This window comes from Culex quinquefasciatus, chromosome 3 (assembly GCF_015732765.1).
Source record: "Culex quinquefasciatus strain JHB chromosome 3, VPISU_Cqui_1.0_pri_paternal, whole genome shotgun sequence".
Classification (NCBI taxonomy): Eukaryota; Metazoa; Arthropoda; class Insecta; order Diptera; family Culicidae; genus Culex; species Culex quinquefasciatus.
The window spans coordinates 92,573,511-92,579,531 of NC_051863.1; the positions used below are offsets into that span (position 1 = coordinate 92,573,511).

Here is a 6,021-nt window from a genome sequence, read left to right on the forward strand (position 1 = left end):
TTCTAGGGGTGAGCACCGAAGATTTGACAACTTTTCATTTTTTTGGGACGGCCTAGTGGACAGTGTTTCCTCTTCCTTCGTATATTGCACGCTGTATGTTAATAAGCTTAGAAACACTTGTAAAGCGTCGTGAATTCGCTTCTCTCTCGTTCGTAAATGATCTTATTGCAAACCGAATTAATTCTCCAGAGTTGTTACAAACATTAAATTTCTATGAACCCACACGCGTATTGAGAGCACGTGAGCCTTTCGCATTGCATTTCCACAGAACTGACTACGCCAAACACGGGCCCATGAATAGAATGATGGAAACTTATAATAAATATAATAACATAATCGATTTCACAATGACAAAATCCACCATGAAAAAACAGTTCTAAAATCAAAGATAGATGTTCCCCCCTTGTAATAGACGAATCCAGTTTGAAATAGCCGCTAGGTGGCCAATGGTGTTAGAAATGACAGCTTCCTTGTATTTGAATGTGGTAGCTCAGGAAAACTCAATTTTTAAGCAATAAAATGATTATTTATGATAAAAATATTGATTGATTAGGTGCACAAAATGTGTCTAGAATATTATTAAAATAAAAACTGTTCGAAAAATTTGCAATCGAGATAAGTACGCCATTCGATTCAGCAGGAATTTTGGGCACCAAAAATATATAGTTTTCATATTTTAAGTATTTTATTTTAAAAGAAAATTAACAAAAAGTATGAAAATCGAGACATTTAGTATGGGAGCTGTCAAATCTCACACCATCAAAAAGCAGCGTTGAGCTTTCGCTGGATTTGTCTATTAGAAACTAAGCAACGATCATGTAGTCTACGAATGTTTGACGAATAAACCCAGTGAAAGGTCCACTCGAGCTACTCGAGCCAACTTAGTTCTATTTTTCAAGTGTAGGTGTCGCATGTACTATTTTGAGCTGTCAAAATTGGACTTAGCAAAATTTGCCATGTTTTCGGTTTGTTTTGTTTGCGAATTAAGTTTCCCGTCGTCATCGGAACAAATGGAACAAATGGATCGGGTAAGGAAAGGTGGAGCGGTAAAAAAGGTTTTTGGTTCCGTTGCCTATTTTTTTTTTTGTTTTAGCTTTTGCTGCCCCTACCAGGCATGTCCATCCTAACGTGTGAGTCGATCGGGAAGCCGATTCCGAACCGGGCTTCGGTGATGGTCAAGCTTCCGATGCAACGCGGCAACAAGGAGGACATTGTCCAGCAAGGCGAACAGTAAGTCACAGACGACGCCACTGAATACGATCTACGAACTTGAGAATCGCAGCCGTCCAAACGTACCTCGGTCCGGACAACCCAAGTTGGGTTTATCTGGGCGGAATCAACTAGAACTGCGTCGGCCCGGCAAACGATTCTTGTCGATTGGCAATCTCAGTGGTGGAGAAAAAACGATCGCTGCAATCAAACTTTTTTTGCCATTCACAGCTTCCATCCTCCGCCGTTCTCCGTCATGGACAATATCGATGCCCAACGATTTCTTGCGGTAGCAAAACGCCCAACCACAGCAGCAGAAATACGCTGATCGCGATCGCGCCAGGACGATGCCGGCGACAAATGCTCTTCCGGCGTACCCTGTTCGCAGCCTCTTGGGGGATAAGAAGGTACCATCTCAGTGATGTGGGAGGTTGTGGAGCGGAACATCGAACAGCTGCTGTTCAAGCGGGATGACGATTTCGTGTACGTGTCAACTGAGCTAGTTGTCCCGACCGCCCAGAAGCAAACGTGAGTCTGTTGGCTTGTGATATACTTTTTGAAAGATATTAACGTTTTTCTTCTCACAGCAACGAGGCGTCTGCGCTAACGCATGCCAACGATCGCCAAACAACTGCCCGGATTTCACAGGACGTCACCTGGACTCGCCCGAACCCTGACTGCCCTCGGCAAATCCAAAGGAACCGCTCTCCAACTGTGAAACAGCCTGGAAGCTTCCCAGATTATCGCGACCATCCCCAAAACAAGCACCTTCGTCATCCGTGACATCGAGTCCATCCCGAAGGGCATAGGCGCCTGTCCCCGCAAACCCGGCCTCGACCCGTACGTAACCAACCGCCGTCCGCGAAGAAAACTCCCGCACGGATTCCACATCCTGCTCCAGGTCAAAACCAAGTCGGAATTCCTGCGTCTCCTCCTGCACATCATCGACGAGTCGTGCACCCATTTCGACATCAGCCCTTCCCCGGCTGGAAGCACCTGGAAGCGACCACCTTGTAGGCGCTGCAACGCCTCAACGTCTATTTCACATAAAGCATCCGGAGGTTTATCCGATTGCCGCCGCCGCGTGGATATCTGCTGCGCGGACCTCCCGGCTCGGAGAAGACGTTGCTTGCGCACGCCATCGCTGGCCAGCTTATGAATGGACTAATTGAGATCGCCGCCAATGATTCGGTAGCGGCTATTCCGAAGACTCGGAGGAACGCATCCGGGAGGTGTTCGATCAGGCAGCATACTCTCATACTCTTCGACAAGCTCAACGCCATCTTGGCGAACCGGACTTATAAACAACCAGTCGTTGTGCACCAACCAGCCGGATGCGCTCGACCCTGCCCTGCGTCGCGCCGGTCGCTTTGACCAGGAAATCTCGCTAGGAATTTCGGACCGCGAGGCGGTTTTCTTGCGAGTGTTTGCGTGGCGTGGTGTTGGTTGGCGCAATTGGAGGAACGGCGATCATCGCTGCTGCGCCTACTGAACTTCCGTTCAGATTGCTCGCGACTACCAGCTCACGACGGATGACGACGGTAGAGATTCTGGTCCTCGATGCGTTCCTCTGACTCTGAGCCAAAAAACAGCAACAATCTGTTTGTATGTCTCACAGACAGGTCGGTTGAGAAACGTGTCCCCATCTCATCAGATATCACTAAACTGGATTTTTTTCTTCCAACAGCACGACAACCACGGGCGATTTGCGGCACCAAATGTCAGAACTGGCCCGTTTCATGTTTAACTCGCTAGCCTTATCCGGATCGGCGGGATCCAATCAGTCGCACTGCAAGTTGCCGACACCGATGCCACCACGGCGAGATCCAAAGACGAGGACTTGCCAAATGGATGGTCGCCGGAGTGGAGGGTGTGGCAGCGGAAGGACGATAACGATAGTTTGGGATCGGGCCAAGCCAAGTCGACATCGGAGGAATCAGCGTGTGCTATGATTACGCGTTGGACGCGACCAACTTTGCGCCAGTCATCATAATCTACCAAAAGTTGTTTCGGCGATCAGCAACCGCGGAAGGCGAGAACAAATCTCGGCCAGCGTTTTGTCGAATAACGGTCGCCGAGTTTGAAGAGGTTCCAGAGTGGGTTCGATAATGGTGCAGCGACGTCACCGACTAACCCCCAGAAAGGAACAATCATGTACACTAGCGTGGCCGATGTGAGGCGCAAACCCCACTCCGATTCAGCTGATCAGACACGATCTGAATCGCATCTTCTACAGCACGCAGAGCCTTGCGGGGACCATCGTCCAGCTGGTTCAATACCGTCAGCAACAAGGGCACGGAAACATTGTCAGACTGGCCTGCAGAAGTACACTTATTCCTAAGCCAAAGAGCAGCGTCCAAAATGCTCGACTTCGAAGTCATGTCCAGCTTCATCCCGAACGCCAAAATGTACGTGAGCTACCTAACAACGACCGTAATGTCCGCGACCAGCAGCTGCAGCAGTGGCATACCACCACCGAGGTCCGCAAATCGTCATCGATATGAAGGAGTTCGTCCAGCACGACAATCGGTTACAGCGCCATCAACGTCCCAACGTCCGGAAGCGTTGAAGCATTCTGTATGCCCAACAGGGACGTTCTGCGGCCATGCAACAGCAGTGCAAAACAACATCTGGGAGGAACCCATCATCTGGACGAGAATGTTGGTGGAATGGACCGGAAGTTTATTGGCACATTGGACGGCACGGATCTCCCGGCTCGGGGAAGGCGTTACTTGCGCACGCCACCGATGGTAATCTGGACTGATTGAGATCACCACCACGAAGTTAGTCGCGGGAGTTTCCGGGAGTCGGAGGAACCCATCCGGAAGGTGTTTAAGCAGGCATCGATCCTCTCGCCGCGCGTACTCTTCATCGACCAGATCAACCGCGTCACCTCGAAGAACATGGAACGACAAATCGATGCGCAGCTGCTAAGCAGCTTGGACGGGATCTCGCGGATCAAACCGGCCGGATGCTACGAAGAACTCGCCAAACTAACCCCTGGTTACGCCGAAGCAGATCTGCTGACGCTGGTCACCCGCACGGCCACGACCGACATCAAGCGAATGCTCACCGAAATCGAACGCCAACAGTAATTTATATTAATTAGTAGCATATCCTGTTAAATATAATGTAAATGAAAACATGATTTAAATAATAAAATATAATTTGTAAAACAAATAGGTTGGTGCAAACAATGAAAAAGGCGGATTGGCTTAGTAAAGTCAATCCGCCGTTTTCATTTGATGCGCCAGTTTTCCAAGTTCTAGATAAAATGATTAATAAGTTTCACTATCACCCGCTAGGTAGCGCTTCGTATAGTTCAAAATACCAAATACAGATGGCACTATTGTTTGACGTTTACTCGGCTCGACTGGCTCGAGTTTTTTGTGTCAAATCGAGTCGATTCCCGCTCGATCCTCGAGCCAAACTCGAGCCTAAATCGAGTCGAGTCGAGTCGAGACTCGAGTCGAGTTTGGCTCGAGGATCGAGCCGATTTGGCTCGATTTTTCTCACTGGGAATAAATAAATTCATGCGAATTCGACATAATACCAAAATATGCCATTAAATAGCCAATATTTTACGTAAAACTCAATGAATCATGTTCAAATTTTACCCAGAGATACTTTGGGATGTTGTCAACATATGTTAAAGACGGTTTTTTGAAAAACATCTTAGAATTCGAGAAATAAATATTCTCCCAAAAAATTTGAATTTGCTGCCCGATAGCCTTAAGGATTATGCAAGAGCAAAATGTGCTATCATACCAAATAAAAGGTATTGTTTTGATATTGCAAAATTGCAGAATTTGTCAATGGTCGAACACCACATATTGGTATTCTTTTGGTATTACAGTGTTTTATCAAATTCCTCTGAAACTATGGGAAAATTTTGACCAATTTTGACAAAATAATTAATTTTGCGCTAAAATGATGTCTCAAAGTGAATCTTTCATTGAAAACCGGAAATTTCAAACTTGATTTTAAACATTTTGATATACCCCCTGAAGAAATGACTTGAAATTGTGGAAAATTTTCTAAGTCAGGATGGCACATTTTGGTATTATTTTGGTATTAAAGTGTTTTATCAAATTCCTCTGAAACTATGGGAAAATTTTAACCAATTTTGACAAAATAATTAATTTTGCGCTAAAATGATGTCTCAAAGCGAATGCTTTCATTGAAAACCGGAAATTTCCAACTTGATTTCAAACATTTTTGATATACCCCCTAAAGAAATGACTTGACATTGTGGAAAAATTTCTAAGTCAGGATGCCACATTTTGGTATTATTTTGGTATTATTTTGGTATTGAAAGGTTTCATCAAATTCCTCTGAAACTATGGGAATTTTTTATAATTTTTGATGAGATAATTAATTTTGCGCTAAAATGACTTGAAACCCAAAAGTGTTAAAGCTGATTTTCAATTTTTTTTATATACCCACTAAGATTTTTTTTAAAGCGTTGAGATTATTCTAAGTTGGGATAACCAAATACTTTGAAAAACGAGTTAATCGACAGATTATAAAATTTTGGTGAATTTCAATCCAGTTTCATTTTAATAACACTTATTTTTCAATCTTGTTATTTTTTAGAATCTTCAAGAAATTCAAGCACAGGCCGTTCATCAATGACAAATGCATTCAATGTGGTGAAGAATATCACTAAGAACAACATGGAATCATCAGGTGAGTAGATTTGGCTGTTGCATATGGATCATTTCCGTTTTTTCACTAACTGCAACTGTTGCACTAAAAATGGTATGAAAATACCAAATTTAGGTATTTCTTGTGCAAATACCAGCGACCAAA

General features: G+C 44.9%; 1 long non-coding RNA gene across 1 annotated transcript; it reads left to right on the forward strand.

Annotated features, from left to right (window-relative positions):
- Window positions 1–772: 772 nt before the first annotated feature.
- On the forward strand, window positions 773–4,319 carry LOC119769549. Its single transcript, XR_005278418.1, has 4 exons — window positions 773–1,230; window positions 1,441–1,737; window positions 1,797–2,831; window positions 2,897–4,319. It is a non-coding gene; the product is annotated as an uncharacterized LOC119769549 (long non-coding RNA).
- Window positions 4,320–6,021: the final 1,702 nt, after the last annotated feature.